This window comes from Saccopteryx leptura, chromosome 3 (genome assembly GCF_036850995.1).
Source record: "Saccopteryx leptura isolate mSacLep1 chromosome 3, mSacLep1_pri_phased_curated, whole genome shotgun sequence".
Taxonomy (NCBI): domain Eukaryota; kingdom Metazoa; phylum Chordata; class Mammalia; order Chiroptera; family Emballonuridae; genus Saccopteryx; species Saccopteryx leptura.
This window is the reverse complement of record NC_089505.1, coordinates 259144548-259168508: the sequence shown is the minus strand read 5'-3', so window position 1 is coordinate 259168508 and position 23961 is coordinate 259144548.

Sequence of the window (23961 nt, the reverse complement as noted above, 5' to 3'; positions counted from 1 at the left end):
TTTTATTTTTTTCTTCTATACAGCTTAGGGGATAGCTGATGCTTTATTAAATCTTTAGGTGCAAACATATTTCTGAAATTTGTATGTACCTCCCATTTGGGGTTTTGTCACATTCCTAGCCATTTCATTCAGCCTGTCAGACTATTCTAAAATCCATGACTTGTTGGCCAGTTCATTCTTTGCCTCACCATGTAGGGTATATTGCATCATTAGTTCCAAGGACACTTACATTCAGGTAGAAGGCATTCCCAACTTTATTCTTTTCTTTAAAGTGAGGGGTATTTGTTGGATATCTAGAAGTCACAGGCCATAAGAAAATATATTTGTTGTGAGGACTATGAAAAATCATGGCCAGCTACTTGACATGAATACCACTTCTCATCTCTATCGTGCCTTCCCTGCATCCTAAGATCTTCATTAGCTCTCATAACACCTTGTGAGGTGTGTAAGGCTGGAAATTAATTACAGCACCATCTTTACGGGAGCCTGCAGGCCCTAGAGATGAACGCGCGTTGCCTAAGATCACAGACTTAGACGTGTCTCCTGCCACCAGCCACATTCTCCTTTCTCCCTGCCATGTATTCCCCAACTCAATGACCAATCTAGGTCATGAGGAATTTGCTTTTAATAACAAAAGTAACAAAATATGTCGATTACTTATCTTTCTAAATTTTTATAAATGATAGCCCTGTCAGGGTTCCGTTCTCTCACCTCATTCCCAATCTGCTCTGTGCACAGAGGAGCAGGGATGGAGATCTCACACGTGTGCTAGGAGCTGTGTCCGACCCATGAGCCTGCCGCAGCCTGGCTGCATGAGGGTGCGTCGGGGCAGTGAGTGCAGCACACAGAGAGTGTCTGAGACCTCACTGGTGAGAATCTGGGAAATGTTCACTATGCTACCCACTGCTGGCGACTGTGTTAGAAGGAGCTATTTCAGTGGGGCACCTTTAATGATCCTCATTTTTTAAATGCCACCCATGATAGAACCCAAGAAATCAGACTTTGCAATATTCTCCATTTTTTGGTTCAAGGGAAGAAAGCTCTACCTTCTGATGTTGCCTCCTGAGAATTAAATACTAAATAAATCTCCTAAAGTTCACTTTTAAAAATTATTATTTGTTTATCTGGCAGAGGGATTATGACACACATAATTAGTAATATACAGTTAAGTACATTATATGCCTAGGATTTTATAAATACAGTGTACATTTTATATTCTCACATATACACATTTATATGTATAAAATATATGAGCAACACATTTTTAAATTCAGTGTCATCAGGAAATAAATTCTCTACATATGTGAAATTTCAACTTCCTTATCTAAACACTCACTTTTTAAATATTTTAAGTGTTTTGATGGAATTTCCTATAAACTGTTGTACATATTTCTCTTTCAGGAAGAATAGAGAAAAATGAAACTCATTCCATTCTTTTTTTGGATGCTTGTGTCAGTATTATCAACGGAACTTATTTGTTCTGTTTTCTTACAAAGATACCCTACCCTAAAGTGTGGTGGCCTTGGAGATGAATTAAGACATTCTATGTTTGAATCTCTTATCAGAATAACAGCTCTATGTTTTAGAAGTTTCACCCTGATATTCTCTAGCATTCTTGTAATTTGCTTCTTCTTATCTGACTTGGAGTACAGCACATGATATAAAAGCATACCTATAATATTATGTCTAAAGAGTTTATAGGGGCCGAGTGATTAAAGTACGTATAAATTATAGGGGCTTTATTGGGTCTGATAATAACCCCGAATTGCTGATTCCAGGGGACCTTTCTCTCTTCTTTCTCTTTGGTTTGAGATAGGACATTAAAAATGAGGTTGCCTAATAAATGAAGTGTTACTATTCATTTACAAAATAAATAAATATATTTTTTTTAATCTTACGGAATTAACTGTGTTTCAAGTGGGATGACCAAAGGATAAGCATGGGGCGTGTCTGCTGCGCATGTGAGAGCAGTGTTGTCATTTGTGTTTTGCCGCGGATGATCCGGTGAGCCGGTGAGCACGCCACAAAGGGACAGTGCCTCTTTAACAGACTCCGGCTTCTGTTCCAGGGCGCTCCGCTGCGTCAGTTTGTTCGTAAAGCAGCATGAAAGAGTTGATTTTCATTTTATGTTGTGCTTGTGAGGCATTAGCATGATGTTCTACCACTTGTAAATGAATACAGCTCTTGCCTAATCTGTCATTTTAATGCCTTATAGATTTTATTTCACTCGATGTTGTACCAGATTCTCAATAATAATAATCAACTGCTTTGTTGTTCTCTTGAAGAAATTAAATTTCTGCAGTGGGTGTGCAACTAATAAAAGATGTTGCTTGAGGAAACAAAAAATAAATATGATGAATCATAAAAGTTGGGTGGGGGGAGAGGGGAAGTTGCTCCTCGATGAAAGACAATTACTGAACCAGTGGTGAATGTGTTGGATCCTCATATTGTCAACAGCTTAATAACCCTCACAAAGTCTTCAGCCACACTACTTATTATGTCTCTGAGCGTTAACCTCACGGACTTGGTAGTTTTCCACGATTTCATTTAGAAGCATTAAAATAAAAGGTGAGGGAGTAGAATAACTCTTCTCTTTGCTTTTGCACCCTAGATAAGTTTGCTCAGGGTTGCCATTTTGCCACTCACGCAAACCTTTTATCTCTCCCCTGTCACAAGCTATCTAGTATTGCGGCATTAAAGGCAGCTGTGCAGGACTCGGAGTACCGGCAAAGACTGTAAAGTAGAAAATAAACAGGGTGTCTATCATCAAGCTACAAGAACACAGCACTCATAGCAGTGAAATGACAGTCAGTGGCAAGCACCTAATTGGTCACCAGCTTTGGAGAAAATATATTCTTCCAGACCTCTGTCATTTACCATGTTCTTTAGTGAAAAAAAAAAACAACAACACCAGGTTGATGTGTTGGCTCTAACCCCGGAAAGAAAGAAAATGAAGAGTTAAGGCGGCAAGGCTGGGCAGGCACTTTGGAGACTGAATAATTGGAGGCGTCCACTGCTGGAAAAATAGGTGGCTCCCTGCAAAATAATTAACTCACCCCCTTGCACACAGGTATTGTGTGGGTCCAACACCAGGTATGTGATGAATGTTGTATTTCACACAGCTTCTGCCTGAGAATTGAGGCTCAAGTGAATGCAGAGGGGTGACCGAATTTTAATTGTTGCCTGCATCTTTTTGTCCAAGTTTATCCATTGAATTTATAATTTCTTCTGGAAAGGCTGACGCATTCATGAGATATAGGGAAACAAGAGGAGAAGGGTGGTCTAAAACATAAACATTTAACTAAGGAAAAGGGAGCCCAGTGTGAGGTAACTATATATATTTATTGTGCTGGACCTAGAATTGTAGAGTAATATTAAACTAAATCATATTAAAATGAAGGACTTTAAAATGTAATTAAATTTAAATAAGCATGTGGCCTCCCATACCAAACTGGACACCTTGTATTGGGGAACAAAGGGATAAAGAAGAACTTCTCATCCAAAAAGCACTTGGTTTATGTATTTAATGTATGTTCACATCTCCATCTACTGTTGCTTGGTTGAATGATGCCTTGGTGCATACTGAGATTCTGAACTCAAAAAGCAAGATGTCATCATGGCTGATTGGCTTAATCCATGTAAGAATGTAGTCTGAGAATTGCAAGAGAGTTTAAAATCATATAATGGCTTTATAAATTTAAGCACTCTTTAAGAGAGGGAAAGCCTTGCATAGATGGATGATAGAGGGTCCACAAACCCTGTGGCCTGTACCCCTTGTTTTGCAAGTATGTGTGTGCATTTGGAGGTGCTAGAGAAGATCACTAGCTTCCCTCAGTTCCTCAGAGGTGCAAAACCAGAAAAAAGCTGAAGAACACTAAAGGAAAAGGAAAAAATAAATTGAAGAAAATCTAGGATCTAGTTGTTCATTAAAGTCATGTCTAAGTAGGAAAGGATCTATTAAAAGCCATTTTAAAAGTTATTTGCTTTCATAATTTGCTTTTAATCAGAGCAAGAATCATCTTAGAATTTGAAATAGGATCCCTTTCCATCCCTGTGACTTCATTTGTGTATTTAAAATAAACATATAACCTAAAAGATGCCCTGACTTTGTATTACTATCCTATGGATACTATTATTCTATCTGTGGTTGCCGTTTGCCTTTTCTGAAGCAGTAACATGTGCTTTGCAAAGGATTTGCATTGGATGATAATTGTGGTCACCAGGAGAACAGGCCTCTCTGATTGCTAGGAACATAACTGACCCAGGGCTTTGCCTGCTCTATCGGAGATCCATCCCAGTGTGGGTCCCTGCTTCCATGTGCCGCTTCCAGTCTATGAGTGAGTCCAGCATCCTTATTGAGACGGGCTCATTTCTAGGAGATTCAGGATTTTTATGATGGGCAAACTTGGCTAAAGGACTGCATGATCACCTTGCCAGACTTTCCTTAGAAATGAAGGCACGGCATTTAAAATTCTTCTGCTCAATCCTTCTTCCTTCCCTCTTTTCTTCACTCAGAACCTGAAGGCTCTTCCAGCTACTCCTGCCTCCCTCTCCCATTTTATTTCACAGGTGTTTTCTCTAATAAATTTCTGGCCCATATATCCATCTTGGTATCTGTTTCTTGGAGGACCTGGACTAATGAAATAATAAAATTCACATTGTTTTTCATCATCTACTATGTGCCAACTAATGTGCTGCCTTATCTTCTAATTTAATCTTCTGAAATCCCAAGATATAGATGCATTTACTTTGGAAGAGGAAAAGCAGTTACTCAGAGAGGTAAAAATCACTCAGGATTATGCAGCCAGGAGATTGCCATTACCATTTGAAGAAGGCTCTGTTCTACACCAGAAACCATGGTCTCTATCATGAACTACAGCCCCTTTGAAGCAACTGCAATCTTCTCCAAATCATATTAATACCAGTCAATGTTGGATTTTTTTTTTCCTGAATGTACCTCTCATGCATTTTATTTGGCTTTGTGTCAAGAGGCTTTGGCATGAAACTCCTGCCTTCACTCTGGGAGGAGTTTGGAATTGATCGACATACAGAGGATTTGCGTTACTCATGAACTCACCACCCACGGGTGCCTCAGTTATAGTCATCCCTGCATCGAGTTAGTGGCCATATTTAAACTCGGCTCCTGGGAATGAGAAAGCCCATTCACAGAGTGGAAGTTCTGACTCTATTTTCCCAATCACGTGTGACTCTTATCACTGTCAGCGAAGTCATAGGGTCAGAACTGGGGGTTTTGTTGTTGTTATTGTTTTTAGAAAATGAGAAAAATAAATGTTCTTCTTTCAAGGTTCCTTTTTGATAGTGTTTGCTAGACAAAGTAGAATTTTCACAGCACAAGTCCTTAGCTCAAGAGCTCCACTCAGTCAGCAGTTATTTTATGTGCCTTTTATCCAGCCCTTCTCATTTGAAAGAGGAAAGAGAGAAATTTATCCACTCAAAGTGAGCTTTTTTGCTAAACTTGTGTCTTTCCCTTGTTTGTCATGTTAATTGCATACCAAACAACCCTCTTTCAGAAAATTCTGCACTCAAATTCTAAAATGCCATCAGATATACATTGATTTTTAAAGTGGACCAGCTTCTTATGTAATAATGAATTTGGTATTATACCTACCTCTAAACAAGTGCTGATTCTGCTCTTTAGTTTACTTGTCCCTTCATAGACCTTCTGACCTACTATAGCAAGATATTTAATCTGTTTCCTCACCTTTAAGATGGAGATAAAAGTAGTATCTTTTCTTGGAGGGTTATTAGAGTGTGCTATGTGCTAGGCATTCAATTTATATTAACATTTGTTAAATAAGTAGATCTTGTTCAGCTAATTTTTGGTGATATAATTTTACAATCCTGTCATTAATAGTCGTATTCAACAAACCATACAAAGGGAAAGACTTTACTTTAAGGTTTTTTGGCTGGATAATACCTGGGGGTTCAAACACCTTTAGGAAGCAATTTCTCCAGTAATGGCAGAATCTATGGAATCTCAACTTGAACATAGTACGTGCTCAGTGAATATAACAAAACTGTAAAGGAAATAATGGAGAGAGAAAATGTGGTTTATAAAGGGCTTGGTCCTTGAAGGTAAGGGAGAAAGCTAAAGGTTTTATTAGTAAAAGGTTATTCCTTAAATTTATTTTTCAGTTAATAGAGGACTAGTTGTTCAAGAGTTATCCAAGCTCCCTTCAGTATTAATGTTGACGATGGAGTTTCTGTATTACAAAAATACCTGCGAGTTAAACCAATGAATAAGTCAGTAAAATTTTTTTGTTGCAGAAGTAGGGTAGCACTTATTTTATCACTGTGCCTTAAATATGTGCTAAGAGGGTAGCCAAAGTTTTGGCAAGATAAATGTACCCTGAGATATGTTAACCATTGTTATAGATTGACTGGAAAAGTTATTAATTTAAGAAGGAAGAGGACAAAGAACCTGCCTGTCTTAAAAACACGAAACTCATTTGGGAGTGAGAAGGGTTTATGTGGTTTCTAATTGGATGGTTTTCTTCTGATCCTAGAGAAATCTAGAACTCCAGTGGGGTTCAACATTAGACTTATGAGTAGTATGGAATCAGCTTAATTGGACCTTATAAAGCTTAATTGAGCAGTCTTCTACAAGAGGAAATGTAGCCATAACTCAAGGACCGCCTAAGAATGAGAAATATTTATAATAGGAAATATTTTTGTGTGTTTCTTGGCCAAGCATCAGAGTAGATCTTGGAAAAGTCTGTGACAGAAGCAAATCTGCTTTTCGTAGTCATTACTACATTGTAATTTTGCCCTGTAGTGTAGTTATGCATGTTTCTATCGTATTCAATCCTACCAGACCAGCTCCTTTACAGGCCAATTCCATTTATTTGAAAAATAAAACAGGCATCAAACTCCTGCTTCTTTGTGAGCACTAGTAACACAGAGGAAAAGAAAAAAGACATAAGTGCCAGCCCAAGAAGACCATCATCTTGGGTGGTTCATGCAAAAAATTAGATTTGTGTTTTCCAGCAGCAGTCTCCAAAGTGGGGTATGTGCGCTGAGGGTGGGGGAAGGTCGTGCACAGCAGTGTTAGAACATTAGGTGATATTAGGTAATACAGAACATTTGTTTATATTTCAATGAGAAATTATGTTTTGCTAATAATGAATATGTAGATTTATATATATATATATCTTATTATACATTATTACATGCTAAACATACTTTTAGAGTGGAGAGATCAAGGTTTGATAACTACTGTTACAGAACACGGTACTTTATACCCACTGGATGTCAGTAAACAATTATTGAACGAGAAGCTTTGTATCTCAGGTGAATAAATCTTTGTATTTTTCCAGGTGTGCTAAGAACCACTCCATGGCCTTTATTTACTTGTGCTTCCTCTTCTACATTTTGCCTCCATGACCAGATTACCTCAATAGTCCATACAACTCATAGCTTCTTCCCCTCCACCCACCGACCAACTCAGAGCTCCTAAGTCAACTATTAGAGTTGAATAGGACTGGATTTAATATTTGTCTTCAATGTATTCCTGGTAATGTTTTCATGAGATAATACACTCCAAGCTTCACAGAAGATTCATTTCAGTTCCCAGGTGTGCACATTGGAAACCCTGTGTTGTAGACATAATTAGCTCCATAGCCTCTTCCCCAGTTGTTCTACTGACTAATGCCCCTTTGGTAAAGAAAGGATTTATTTTGAGGAGGTATATTAGGATTTCTCACCCTTCTAATGTGGGAGTTGTCCTGTACATTGTAAGATGTTTAGTATTATCTCTGTTCGCTATCCATTAGTTACCAGTAACAGTACCTTCCCTTCCCCCATTTGTGACAACCATAAGTGTCTCTCAATATTGCCAAATGTCCCCTGGGGAGTAAAACTGCCCCCAGTTAGAGCAACAGGGTTCTGGTAAAATAGTATGAGGCATTAAAAATGTACACTGTAGTTCAGGAAACAATGGATTAACCATGTAATTGGGTTCAAAAGTAATGTGAATATGTGAAATGAGAATAATCAAAAATGATTTATTTGAGAGGTTAGTGTCAACTCCAATCCGCTGCTAATCAAAGTAATTTCACATTATAACTAATAACTTAAATCTCACTTCCCTCAGATCTTGTTTGACCACAGGGGACAGAGATTTTGAGCAGTAAGATAGTAAATGGTAGGAAGGATAACATAGTGGATATACAGACGAGATAATAAATTGGTGAGGAATGATTAATAGCATATTTTCTGCATAATCAAATGAATCAAGGCTATCAGGAAATTCTATTGCTCATGACATCCATTGGGAGGTGTGCCCAGAAACAGCTAACAAAAGGTAGCATCGTATATAGGAGAAGATGATTCTTGAAATCTCATTATTAAAAAGTGGCTCAAGGTCAGTTTCACATCACATTAGCAGAGTGCATGTTTTCTGAATGAGCTAGCTAATTTTACTCTAAAGGCTTCCTCTAAATTCTAATTGGGGAGTCTTTAAATCGTCAAACATGAATATGTTGGAGAAGGGATTCAATTATGTGTGAGTTGAAAATAGGACTAGATCTTCTTGACCAATATATTTCTCCTTACCTGTGAGAACTAATGGAAAAACAATCCACCTACCTCAATGAACTAACTATCCATTTGCTAAATTTATGTCAGATAGGGAATGATTAGGAATCCAAGATATTGCAAACACAATTTGGCTCCAAACTGCCAATGAAATGGAGAAATTATATACACAATTAGGATTTCAGAGACCAGGATCTTTTGGCAGATAGCTAGGCTCTGAAGCCTTTTGAAATCAGAATAATCCAATAACCCTCGGGGATAATCCTTCCCATTAAATTTGCAATTCTTCAATGTCTGATACTGTCTAGGGACCAAATAAATTAAGATTTTCTTTTGTAAAATGATTTTTCTTCCTACCTAGCCTAACTTCTGACTCCGGCCCCTCTGTGGGCTGCAAATGGAAAAGTGCATGTCCTGTGGCAAATGATATCTATAACTCATGCCCCTAAAAATTAAAAATGGCTATAGCTTATTGTTTTGTCACTACAATTACACCTACAGATTATTTAAATGACAAAAATGAAGAAAAAAGGGCTCTGTGTTTATGCAAAAGCATGTATGCATATATGCAGTATATGAAGGAAAGACATTGCATAGTGCATGTGTAAAGTGATATGATTTTAAGTTTCTCCACATCACATTTGTTTATCCATACAGCAACTGCATGCATACACTTTCAAACCATTTGAGTATTAACTTTTACATAATTGGGAAGCTGCCATCACCAGTCTGTAGCACAAAGTCAAAAGGCATTTTAGGAATTGCTTACAATGAATTGTGGGTCATTTGGAATAAATTTGTAGGAAGCCTATTAAATCTTTTTTCTTTCTTTACTACAATACACCCCAAAGATTATTTCTCTAATGCATTGGTCTGTCAAATCTGTATAAACAAGTATAAATGTTAAAAAAAATAGTAAAGAATACTAATCAAGACACACAAGACATACACTGCTTAATAAATCTTGCCTTCAATTTATTTGTCTAGTACTACAAAGGCAGAGGAGATATCAATTAATATAGGCAAAGAGGACCCATAATTTATAATTAACTGGCAAGTGGTTTGTAACAAACAGCAGTACTGAGTCTAATAGCCAGTAGAAAAATAACTAGTGTTGATTTGTCCCTCGGCAAATTAATAGAGTGCTTATCAATGACAGGGTTACATAAAACTGCTAAATAAATAATCATCAGCGAGTTCGAGTGAAGCAGATCTTTAACAAGCTTAATCTGAACCTCTTGACATCTGTAGACTATGAAGAGATTAAATGGTAAGAAAGGAAAGATACAGTGTGCAAATTGTAAGCTGGCTCAGTAACTGTACAAGATCATGTTCTTATGTAATGAGAAATAAAAAAACATTTTTATTGCAAAATTACATTGAAAAATGATTTTCATTATAATTAGAGTGAAAATTATAAAAGATATATCAAGGAAATGCTGAATTGGAATTCACCAGATGAGGATTTCACTACATCTCTTAACAATGAAAACACATAATTTTAGTCACTTTTGATATATTTTTGCTCGTTTGCTTCACTTTTATTACTCACCTTTGTACACGCGTTCCAACTCATATGTCACCACAGCTACATCAGTGAGCTTATTTTGGGTTATTATGATTCCACTATAGAAGAGAATGAATCAAGGTCCTATATTTAAACGGACATTTCCATCCTGCCTTCCTCCCTCTCCCCCTAGCCATTTATATGGAATTCTAAATTTTTGTTACAGGATGTTTTATTACTCCTGGTTTGTCTGGTGTGCCATGTGCACTGCTGTGAGTTAACAGACCTGTATAATATCTCAGGTCTTTTCTGTGAGAGATTTTAAAAATTACCCTTACTTGTTGGTATATTAACATTATCATACTACATATATTTTCTTAATTTAATAATATGAATTGTTTAATTTTAAAATCATTGGGCTTTGGGAGTAATATCCTGCAGCCGGATGTTATCATGCATCCAGTTATTAACTTTTTTTAAAAAAAGCTTTATTTTTTTAGAGCAATTTCAGGTTCAATGTAAATTGAATGAAGGGTGCAGAGCTTTCCCATACGCAACAATGCCTTTGAAAGATATATATACATATGCCTGACCAGGTGGTGGCGCAGTGGATAGAACATTGGACTGGGATGCGGAGGACTCAGGTTTGAGACCCCGAGGACGCCAGCTTGAGCACAAGCTCATCTGGCTTGAGCAAAAAGCTCACCAGCTTGGACCCAAGGTCGCTGGCTCGAGCAAGGGGTTACTCAGTCTGCTGAAGGCCGGCGGTCAAGGCACATATGAGAAAGCAAACAATGAACAACTAAGGTGTTGCAAGGAAAAACTTATGATTGATGCTTCTCATCTCTCTTTGTTCCTGTCTGTCTGTCCGTATCTATCCCTCTCTCTGACTCTCTGTCCCTGTAAAAAAAAAAAATTATATATAGAGTGGAAGTCTCACACAAAATGGGGAGATGCCCCAAATCTTAAAAAAAAACCCTGGTTTTAGTGAGACAATTGTATGTTCTAATAGGTGTTCCTGTGAAAGACAAAAAATGAGAACCGAGGCTGGAAAGTCACAATTGTATCCAGTATCATAATTCTTTGCTTCTTAGGATGGAACAGATCCTTACCACCATTTCCACATTCTTTGGGCATGGGAATGCCACCTCTGTAGGAGCTCACATTTAGATAGGTGTGTTTGCTTCTCTTATGAGCTACCTGCCAAGATCCACTTACAGATACAGTAAATCATTCACATTTTATTTTTAAGACACACCTTATTTTCTTATGTTAAATACCAGCTAGTACCAATGAGAGCTTCTAAATATTAAGTGTTAGTACATGTGTATGTCTTTAGTGTGCTTGGCACTTTACATCAAAATACTCTGAGGCCCTGGCCGGTTGGTTCAGTGGTAGAGCGTCGGCCTGGCGTGTGGAAGTCCTGGGTTCAATTCCCGGCCAGGGCACACAGGAGAGGCGCCCATCTGCTTCTCCACCCCTCCCCCTCTCCTTCCTCTCTGTCTCTCTCTTCCCCTCCCGCAGCTGAGGCTCCATTGGAGCAAAGATGGCACGGGCGCTGGGGATGGCTCCTTGGCCTCTGCCCCAGGCGCTAGAGTGGCTCTGGTCACAACAGAGTGACACCCCAGAGGGGCAGAGCATTGCCCCCTGGTGGGCAGAGCGTCGCCCCCTGGTGGGCGTGCCGGGTCGATCCCGGTAGGGCGCATGCGGGAGTCTGTCTGACTGTCTCTCCCTGTTTCCAGCTTCAGAAAAATACAAAAAAAAAAAAAAAGAAAATACTCTGAGACTCCAAATATTTCACGACAATGCTCAGATCTTGGTCATCATCATTACTGCTCCCCTACACTTCAGGCCCAATTTCCAGCAATTTTTTGGATGTTCTGTCCTTAATATTCTCTGAGAACTTTACATTCACTGTTGGAAACTGAATTCATAATAGTTCTTCTACCAACTTTTAAAAACTTAATCAACTAGAATACCTCCTGAATTTCCTACTTTCCTTCATGTCCTCTGCTCCTTCCAAATCCACCCAGATAAATTTTTGTATTCTTTTAATTATTCACCTAAACACACTCTTTAATAACTTTCCTCCTGTTATTTCTACTAACACCACTTTTGTTCAGGCTTTTATCATGTCTTACTGAGATTTTGTAATAGCTTCTGTGGTAAGAAGAGTAATGCCCCACCCCAGAAGACCCCATGCCATAGTCCCCAGACCCTGTAATTATGCTACATTACATGGCAAAGGGGAATTAAGGTTGCTAATCAACTAAAACCTTAAAATACAGAGATTATCCTGGATTATGAGGGTAAATCCAGTTTAACCACAGGGGTCTTAAAATGCAGAATAAAAAGAGGCATAAAAATCCTCTTTTTTATGAGCATTTTGATGTGAGAAGGACATTATCTTCCATTGCTGGTTTGAAGATAGAGGAAGGGGCCACAAACCAAGGAAAGCAGGTGACATCTAAAAGCTGGAAAAGATAAGGAAGTGCATTCACAACAGAGCCTCCAGAAGGAACCAATCCTGCCAACAACTTGACTTCAGCCGGTGAGACCTGTGTCAGACTTCTAACGCAAGAACTGAAAGATAGTAAATCTGTGCTGTCTTAAGACATTGAGTTTGTGGTAATTGGTTATGACAGCAATAGGTAACTAATACAGTATAGCATGTGATTTCAGCTCCTTTTCTTGGATCTATTTTCCTTACTTTTCTCAAAATCATTTTAAAAAATAAATATATGGTTATGGCATTCTTTTGTGTTAAATTCTTCAATAGTTTTCTATCTTGACCAGAATCAAATTGTACTGCTTTCTCATGACACCCAAGGTCCTTACCATATGCTCTCAATTTTCAGCTTTTATTTCTATGTTGTTGGATATACTTCTCCAACCCCCCCCAACTTCCCCAACCCCCCCCCCAACACACTCACACATTCCAAAAAAATTTATTCTACACTCAACACAAATTCTCTTAATCACAATTTCTAGAAAATACCAACAAGCTTTATGGTTGCTAAATGTTTGTTTATACTGATGACTTTTTGGAGTATGCCTATTTTTCCCTTTTTCATGATGTATCCACCAAGCATAAAATTCTTTAGTTAAGCCATAGCCAGATGGCTCTGATGGTTAAAGCATTGGCCCATACACCAAGGTTTCTGGTTCACTTCCCAGTGAGGGCACATACAAGAATGAACCAATGAAATGCATAAGTAAGTGAATAACAAATCAATGTCTTTCTCTCTCTCCCTCCCTTCCTCTCTGCCTGTCTCTCTCAAACCAATGAATAAAAATTAAAAAAATTATTTAGTTCAACATACGGCTTTCATAGCCATTCATATGATACAGTTACTTCAGTTTCTCCTACTGCTTCTTGCTAGACTTAGTGAGCACTTACTAAGTTCTCCATACACAACTCCAATTCTCTATACATTGTATAAGACTTAACTCATTTATTCCTCACAGTCCCAATGAGAAAGTCATAGTATCATCTCCATTTTATGGCAGATGTAATTGATGCACGGGGACATTAAACAATGTTTCCAAGTTTTAAAGGTCATAAGAGGGGGAGGTAAAATTCAATTTCAGGCAGTCTGATTCCAGAATCTGTGCTCTAAACACTCTTTTATACCTCCTCTATATCCAAACCATGGTCACTTAAGTGAATAAAGAAAATAGTTGCTTATTTGACTTTGTGAAAATGAGAAACTTATATAGAATGTTATTTTACTGGAATAGTTGACAACATGGCACAATCATAGACCCTACTTTTTTTGTGGTCTCATTAGCTTTGATGAATTTGGTTCATCGAGCAAATCTTTTCAGCTAATTCCATTTGCTAATTAAAAAAGCATTGCATCATGATCATGAGGAATATTGATAGGTAGTTTCCTTGTAATGTCTGTTGTTTTTTTCTTTTGGGGTAAGGCTGGCTTCCTAAAATGAAATTAGAAGTGTTTCCTCCTCTTCTGCTTTGTAGAAAGATTTGTATGAATTTATTTTTTTAACATGTCTGGAAGAATTCCACTGTGAAGCCATTTTGTCTTGGAATTTTCTTTGTGGGGAAGTTTTAAATTTCAACAAAAATTTAATATAATAGGGTTATTCAGATTTATTTTTCATCTTGAGTGAGTTCTGGTAGCTAGTGTCTTTACCAAATTTTTCCATTTTGCCTAAGTTGTTTAATATGTTGACAAAGAAGTTGATATAATTTTCCCTTATCCTTTTAATATACTGAAAATTTTAGCTATGTTACCCTCACTTTCCTAAAATTAATAATTTGTATCTTCTCTCTCTTTTTTCTTTCTTTACTAATTAGTCTGTTTGGAAGTTTACCAATGTTATTGATTTTTATTTTTCAAAGAACCTGCCTTCGATTTCATTGATTTTCTGTCTTTTTATTCTATTTTTCATTTTACTGTTTTTTGCTCTGATAATCACATTTCCTTTGTTTTGCTTACTTTGTTTAATCTATTCTGTTTTGTATGGGGGTGGTGATTTTTGTTTCTTTTGGAAGAAACTGAGTTTATTTGATTTCTTTCTTTCTAATGCAGACATTCATGGTATAAATATCCTCCTCTTCTATCAGAACTGCTTTTGGGGACTGTACAAGTTTTGATACATGTGTTTTCATTTTCATTCAGTTCAAATTACTTTCCAGTTTCTCTTCTGATTTCTTCTGTGACCTATGGTTTATTTAGAAATGTGTTAAAATTACCAAATATTTGGGGACATTTTAGAAACATTTTAGTTTTTATTTCATATTTAACTTTTTGTGATTAGAAATCATATTTTGCAAGACTTGAAATATCTAACAGTTATTGAGACAGATATGGTTTTGTGGCCCAGAATATGGTTTATTTTAGTAATTATTTAGTGTGCATTTGAAGAATTTGTATTAATGTTTATATACTGGAGTATTTTATACATAAATAAATTAGGTCAGTTGGTTGATCCTATTGTAGGTCTCTGTGTCCTTACTGATTTTCTGTCTGTTTTATCAATTATTGAGAAAGGGATATTGAAATCTTATACTTATATTTATATATTTATCTATTTCTCCAAGGAATGTTCAGTTTTTACTTCCTGTAAGTTGAAGTTCTATTAGTAGGTGCATAAACACTTAAGATTCTTATGCCCTCTTCATGAAAGGGCTCTTATCATTATGATATGACATTCTTTACTCTTGCTAATATTTTAATATGATTTGCCAGATATTAATATAGTCACTCTAACTTTCTTTAGATTATCATTAGAATGGAATATCTTTTCTCATCCTTTTACTTTTAAACTATTTGCTTTTTTATATTTAAATTGGTTTCTGATAAATGATCATATAGGCCATATTGACAATCTGCCTTTTAATTCAGATGTTTAAATCATTTTTATTTAATGTGACTGTTGACATAGTTAGGGTTAAGTCTATCATCCTTCTATTTATGTTCTATTTGCATCATCTGTTCTTTGTTCATTTCTTTTTTTTTGCATTTTCATATTTTACATAAAATGTTACTATACCACATCCTGTAGAGTATAAGAACCTTAAATTAATATACTTCCAGTGTCTACCTCTCCAGTCTTAATGCTATTGTTGTCATATATATTTCTCATGCATATATCATAAAAATATTCTTTCAAAGAGGTTTAAATACTAGGAAAAACCTCTTAATTATTTACCCATTTGTTACTGTTACCAGTGCTCTTCATTTTTTTGTAAACAGACATATTTTTTATCTGGCATAATTTTTCTTTCCTCCAAAGGACTTTTTCTTCTTCTTTTTTTGACATTTATTGTAATGGACAACTGCAGGTCTTGAATTTTTCAGTCATTTTACATCTGTAAAAAAAATCACTTCTCCATTTTTGAAAATGATATTCCCTGAGTATAGAATTCTGGATTTATAGGTTTGTTTGTTTTTTTCTTTCAACACTTCAAAATTGTTGCTCTGTTGGCTTTTCCTTTACATTGTGTCTGAGGAGAAATCTTCATAATTCTCACATTTGTTCCTTTGTCTGGAGTGTGACTTAGTTTCTGGGTGCTTTTAATATTGTCTTTTAATCATCGGTTCACAGCAATTTAGTTATAATGTACTTTGGAGTAGCTTTTCTTCATGTCCTTATACTTGGGTTCATTGATATTCTTTGACTTGTGTTTTATAGTTTTCATTAAATATAAAAAATTTTCAGCTATTATTACTTCAAATTTTTGCCCTAGCCTCTTCTCTCCTCATAAAATTCCAATTACATGTATATTAGGGAAGTTAAAGTTGCCCCTCAACTTACTGATACTTAAAATATTTTTGTTTTGTATTAGCTGGTTCTATTTTAATGTCTTTAAATTCACTAATCTTTTCTTCTATAATGACTAATATGCTGTTAATCCCATCCAGGTTAGTTTTTATCTCTAGGAGTGTTTGGGTTTTTTTTTTTTTATCTCCATGTTTCTTCTGAAATCCTTGAACCCATACAATACAGACATAATAACTGTTTTAATGTTTTTGCCCTCTAATACTGACGTCTGTGTCTATTTTGGGTTAGTTTAAATTTATTGATTTCACAGCTTATTAAATTTGTATTTTCCTGAATCTTTGCTTATTTGGTAATCTTTTACCTTGTTGGGTCCTAGCTATTTTTGTATTTCCATAAATATTTTTCCTTTTGTTTTGGGACATAACTAAATTACCTTGAAAATTGAATTTTGGAGGGTCTTTTAAATTTTTTTTTTTAAATTATTTTTATTTATTCATTTTTTTAGAGGGGGGGAGAGAGAGAGAGAGAGAGAGAAGGGGGGAGGAGCAGGAAGCTTCAACTCCCATATGTGCCTTGACCAGGCAAGCCCAGGGTTTTGAACCAGCAACCTCAGCATTTCCGGGTCGATGCTTTATCCACCGCCCACCACAGGTCAGGCATTTTTTTAAGTGAGTCCAGAGCAACATTTAGTCTAGGGCTAGTTATTTTCCACCAGGGAGGCAAGAAACTTCTGGGTACTCTTCACAATACTCTCTCTGTGAATTTTGAGGTTATTAGTCTTGCTGGTGGGAACAAGCACCCTTCCAGCCTAGACAACAGGCAGAGTTTTCTCTATGCCTTTCAGTTGCCCCCCTACCCGCAGCCTCTGGTAGTTTCATCACAGGCTTAAGTTGCTAAGTGCTCTGCTATATGCCCCAGGGGCCCCTCTGTAGATCTCCAAGGTTCTTTCTAGGTATAGCCCTCTCTTCTCCGTTACTCTATTCTGTGAACTCTAGCTGCTGTGTCAACCCTAGTCAGCTCTGTTACTTCAAATAAGGCTTTAGCTGGGCTCTGCCTGGGTCTTCCTCCCTTCGCCACATCCTGGGAATTCTCTCAAAGCCCATATTAATGAAAATCATAGGCCTCGTCTCGTTTTTCCTCACTGCTTAGGGATCACTGTTCACTGCCTGATATCTAGTGTCTTAAAAACCATTATTATTAACTGGTGTTCTTATTTTTTTTCAGACAGAGGTTAAATGTGGTCACTTTCACTCCATCTTGTTGGAAAAAATGACAAGTTAACATCATATTGTTCACTGAAGGGCTTCTTTCTGGAGAATAAGATCCAGGATCCAGTGTCTAAATTTTCTGTTTTGAACTATGAATACTGACTGATAGTCCAGAAGCTTTCTCTATCTCAATAACCTATAGGTTTTTGCTAGGAATAAGTAATTGGTAGTCGCTGGCAGAAACAGAGTGTGCAAGACAATCACCTAGAGATCCTGTCCTGATACTACTAACCACTCTCCCCCAGTGACCTCAGCCATCATTTGTAGCACTTAGGGTGAAAGCTATATACGGACCACCTGTATTCTGTGTCCCTATAATAATAGTAAGTTATGCCATAAAAACAGGTATGGGTTTTTCTTAACAACCCATGGCTTTTAGTTGAAAGATAAACATCTAAATCTCTGTAAAATTGGGAGGACTTGGTGAAAAGTTTTATTGCTTACAGGCAATACTAATTTTGTCACTTTTTGCCAACTAAAGCCTCAAATTGTTCCAAGGCCTGACATTTCACAGGATCATTTGCCTTTTAAATTCGTTGCTCACTTTTGTGTGACTGATCTGCAGATCCTAGGACCAAACATTTTCAATAAAATTTTCAGCAATTACAAAAGACGGCATTAAGTTCTCACATCGTGTTTTGAAAGGCTTTAGGTTGTTAACATTGCAGTGGATGTCAGGTTTGAAAAAAGGAAAAAGAGCACTTTTTATTTTTTTTAAATTTAGCTCAAAATTAATGTTTTCACTTCAGGGCCTGCAGCCACGTCTCTGCACCTTTACATGCATGCCATGTTTCTGGGCGTGTGTAACACAGGGCTCTCACACCTTGACTGTCCGGAGGTAGATCAGAGCCTCAGTAACAATCACCAGACTTTTCCCCATTTCCTTCCCCATACGCTTTATGATAATTTCAGCCTGCTTCACATATCTGGGGCAGGAGATTTCTAGGAAGCACCTCAGTTCATGCTCCTCAAACTAGTCTTCTTAGCACCAGATATCTCTTTCTTCTCCTCCACTTACTGTTTTAGTGAGTTTGTCTCCTGCCACCATTAAAAGGGTGCCTGGAAAGATGACAGTTCTCATGTGTACTGACAAAGGACTCCATCCTCCCCATGTCTGATGCTCAGGTTACCACTGTGTGCAGCGGGGCTCACCGATGCTGGGCAGCCTCCCCTCTTGAAAGCACCCCACCCCCGTGACAGCTGATGCCCAGACAACGCCTGTGCCAAGATTCTCCGTGGCCTTTGCCAAGGGGAGCATTACCAGGTTAGGGACTGTTATTACTGCGGCTGCTGACCTCTTGAACCCTGAATAACTCAGGGAGATTTTATGAAGCTGTTCTTTGTTTTTGTCTCCCCTCCTGTTGCAGTCATTTTACCCCAGGACTTGAAGGAAATAACATTTGAGATGATACATAGGGGAAAGCAAGATTTAGACACAGAAATAACAAAAAAAAAAAAAAAAAAAAAAGAAAGAAAGAAAGAAAGAAAAAATAAAAGAAAAGAAAGCCCTGTGACTGGAGCCCGTGTGGGAGAAAGTAGCCACACAGTACTGGGGTTCAGGTGTTCTCCGCGGCAGTGGAGTCCCTCTTTTGCCATCATTCGCAGCTCCAGCGCAAACCTCTCTGCTCTCCCAGGAGGACTGGATTTTTAGATAAATATACTGGAAAGAAATGTGTACCGCCAGAACTTAAACATAGTTAAATGTGCCCAGGTTCTCAGATATACACAATTTTGGTTCAAATGGAACTCCTACTACTCTTCAAATATCTTTACTAGGCATCCTAGTGATCAAGTTCCAGTGACAGAGAAATGGTGCCGCCTATAAGAGGGCGGGGTCAGCTGGACCAGTCCCGAGAGCTTCCTGCCTTTCCAGTGCCGACGGCAGGGGTAGCGTCACGATTTTCCTCAGTACTTTTTTACATGATTACATGGTGCCCTAGAGTGACTCCTGGGTAAGAATAAAAATGAGAAGGCAATCCCTTCATATCACATAGGTTCTGAAACCTTCCTCTGGCCAGTGGAATGAGGGGCGTGCACCAGGCCACATGAAGTCTGCTTGAGGTGAGGCTGTAGGAAGAGCTAATGAGTGAGGGATAGTAAGCCTCCCAAAAGAGAGGTTAGGGAACCATTAACAGAGTGAGAAGCAGATACTGCATGGCAAACACCCTAGATATCTACTTACCAAGCTATCAAAAATATCAGCACTGAGCACATGCAGCAAGGAATAGATCTTGGCACTGAGGAGCAAACAGAGTAACTAACAACGATGATGACAACAGCTAACTTTTATTGAACCCTTCCTATGATGCTTGCATTTTCTAGTTTTATTTTCAGATCAACTTGATGAGGCACATTCTGCCATTGTCCCTAATCATAGATGAGAAAACTGAGGGTGGGGCATTTTACTCAGAGAACACTATAAGCAGTGGATTCCTTCCCCTTAACAGCTACGATATAATATACAGGCATATCCACCTCATTTTATTGCACTTCACAGATGTTGCATGTTTTACAAACTGAAAGCAAGAACTGCCACCAGCAAAAGGATTGTGACTTGCTTTGTTGTGACACTCACTTTATTGCAGTGGTCTGGAACCCAACTTGCAATATCTCTGAGTTGTGCCTGTATAGCATGATTCTCCTCTTTAGGATCTTACAATCTAACTAGATTACTAGATTCTCCTCTTTAGGATCTTACAATCTAACAAAAGGTATTTATATTTGAAAAAATAATACTGGCACAAGGCAGTAAATACTGTGTCATGTGCAGTATGTGTAAATTGTACAGACCGCATGTCTGATGGCATTTCCAAAAGAAGGGAAATTCTTTTCTGATAGTGGGTGAGCAAAATATTTCACTAAGAAGGTAAGATTTGGGCTTGCCTTGAAGGAAAAAGAACATGAGGAGGCAGAAATGGAGTGGGGAGGAAATAATAATTTAGATAAGGAGAACAAGAACATTTAGGTTCAAGAGTGAGGAAAGTCTGAATCATGATCCTTTTACTTGTAAATATATAGATAGAAGTTTACCCCCCCCCCTCCAAAAGAAATTGGTTCTGTGTATCTCAAGCAAATTTACATGAATTTAGGGTGAGTGTGTGCAAAGTATAGGTGTGTGTGTATAGGTGTCAACTATTTTTATACAAACTGAGAAGGATGGACAATGAAACAGATCTAAAGCCTGAGTTTGACTCATATTTACCTGGGATTACATAGAGGGCTTTTCTTTTTTTGTGATAAAATTTTCCCTGAATGATACCAAAAGAAGGGGAGCTCACGTCACTGAACCTGCTTTCTGATCTTCTTTATGAGCTATTATGTAACGGGTGGGATCTCCTGGGTTGGGATGAGGCCCTAGCAGCCGTGGGGCGCTTGTCACTGACCCCTCTGTTGGCAGTAACAGGACGCTGCCCTGAGGGGCATTTGCTAACCTTCTCTGTGATTTTCATCTCATGCTCCACCAAGCTTTAGTTGTATCCTTTTTGGAAATGCGTTTTTAAAAGGAGCATTTGTTTATAACTCATTTGCTAACTGGAAGAGTTCGAGTCCTTGGGATTCCAATACAATAGATAAAACCAAAGTGATCAGGGAAGAGAGAATCATGAAATAGTTGCAGGAATAGAAGCTCTTGTTTAAATAGTACTTTTCATTTGAATTAATTCTTGTTCTAGTTTGCTCCTGTTTCCATCTAGATGCCCTTTTCCACCAACAGCGCACTTTTGAAAACTAGGCTATTTGGTGGCACTCATGAAAAAATTAAATTACATCTACAACTATGGTCCGATTCATGTGGTTGGCCTCGATCACTGGGTTGCTGTTTGGGTAGAGCTGACTCTTGCCCTGGGTTTCCTTATCCATTATGCCCTAAGGAGGCAAAGTTCTCCCACATTCTAGAAAATAATCTATTTTTCTCTTATACTATAGGCTTAGGGCTGCATAGTGTAATCTGTTTCTCTCTCTCTTGCTCTTTCTTCCTTCTTCCTTTTCTTCTTTCTCTTCCTCCCTCCCTCCCTTTCTTTTTTCTATCTTGGAGCAAATTACGGTATACTTCTCTTCTCATCCTGGGAGTAGCTTGGTGAAATTGCTCTATTGGACAGATATTATTATAATTCAATTGCAACAAAAAAATTGTATACTGTTAGAAATTTAGTAGTTCACATGGGGATGCTTTGTGGAAGCTCAAACATGGTATCACAACAACCCAATAACACCATCCTAATAATATTTTAGTAAAAATTTTTAATAACTATTCCTGACCCAGTTTCTCTGAAAATACCCTTCATGTTTCCAGTCAGATATTCACTAATGTTTCCCTTCATGTTGATCTTTATTTCCCTCTGATACAAGGGATCTAGGAAAAATTATACTTATTTAAATCTAAATTATAATTTTAAACTTGTCCAAAAATAACCTGTTCTCTATAAACACATATTATAGTTACAAATGATATCCAAATCTTAAAAAGAAAGTTCAAATTTTTTAAAAAAATAAATCAATGTCAGTGTCATCCCCTCTCCTTTCTAGACATGACACATGGGCCACTATCATACTGTATTTAGCCAAAGAGATCTGCTTTATTAGTGGTCCATTGCAAAATTTATTTTTATTGTAAGATCAGAAGGGGTTTGCAAATAACCTTTGAAATATAGTCCAATATAGTATGCCAGTCTTGTTTTTTGAGTGGCAATGACATTTTCCTTAATAAATAATATCAACATCCTTGCTGCATCATGACCACCCAAACCAAAAATTAAGCTGAGGTATTGCTTCTCAGCTCTGTCCTTTACTTGAAATATGTTCTATCAACAGTTAGTTCTCTGGGTGCTTTAAGCCCATTGTCGGTCATTTACTAACATGATTGTTGTCTGTTCATTCACAAGAAACAGGAAGACCTGATAGTGGACCCCCAAGTGCAACATCCAGCACAGCTTGTCAAGGCTGGAGCTTTCGCTAAGCTGTTGGCAATATGCTATTGAGAGTCAATTATAGAACCTCACTCCCTCAGTTACGGGGAATATAAAAATGATTTTTTTATTCTAAAGATCTTTTTGAGAGCATATTTCTTAGTCAGTTTGGGCTGCTATAACATGTTACCATAGATTGGGTGATTTATAAACAACAGAAATTTATTTCTCACAGTTCTAGAGGCTAGAATCCTAGATCAGAATGCCAACATGATTGGGTTCTGGTGAGAATCCTCTTCAGGGTTGCAAACTTTTATAAGGGCACTAAAGCCCATTTATGAGGACTCCACCCTATGACTTAATCACTTCCCAAAAGCCCTAGCTCCCAATATTATTCCATGAAGTGGGGGGGTGTGTGAATTTTCAACATATGAATCTGAGGGGGGATGCCAATATTAGCCTGTTAAAGCAAGCAAAGTGAAAAGAGACAGTTCATTTTTTTTCTCTATGAGAGAGAGGAGGAGAGATAATGAGGCAGTCTCCTGTTTAGGGCCAATGCTCGAATACCAAGCTATTTTTAGTGCCTGAGGTTCACACGCTCCAATGGAGCTATCCTCAGTGCCCAGGGCCACACTTGAACCAGTCAAGCCACTGGCTGCAGGAGGTGAAGAGGAGAGAAGGGGGAGAGGGGGGAAGAAGAGAAGCAGATGGATGGTGGCTTCTCCTGTGTGCCCTGACTAGGAATCAAACCCGGAATGTTTATACAATGAGTTGACACTCTATTCACTGAGCCACTGGCCAGGGCCAAGTTCTTTAAGAGACAGAAAAAAGTAGAAAATGTTGACAGCTGGTCTAAACATAGTTATGTCTGAACTGAAAGGGGCCTGCCTTAATGATCAGGAGACTGGTGTGAGTCAAATGGTAGCATTTTTCTCTTTCCTCCTTCTGCCCACTCAATGCCAGGTCTTTAGATCAGCACTCAGACTAAAAAAATAAATAAAAGATCTCATTGTGCACTAGACACATAACAGTGTATTTCTATCTGAACCTCCTTCCATCCTCTTTTGCATCATACAATCACACAGTGAGACAAGCAGCATCCCATTAAGCAGTTCTGGAAACAACTGCCCCTCACAGAACTAACAAGGTACACAGATACCTGGCAAACACCTGAAGATCATGGGAAATGCAGCCGAAGTCTTATGTGGTAGTCTTTGCTCAGGTGCCATGCCTCCACCTACCTGCATACTGACTCCTACTTAGTGCTCCCCAATACTTCAGTTAGGAGGTAAGTTCCTCTTCTGACACTCCTGACCTTCAATCGGTCACATAGGTCCTGCCTCCCTAGTATCTTCTTGTGATTCTCTTTATACCACCCAAACACATTGTTAATGGATGTCACCAGATGTCTCCATTCTAACCTTGCCCCCGTGGCATGGAAATGTCTCTAAACCCAGGAATAAAACCCAACCCC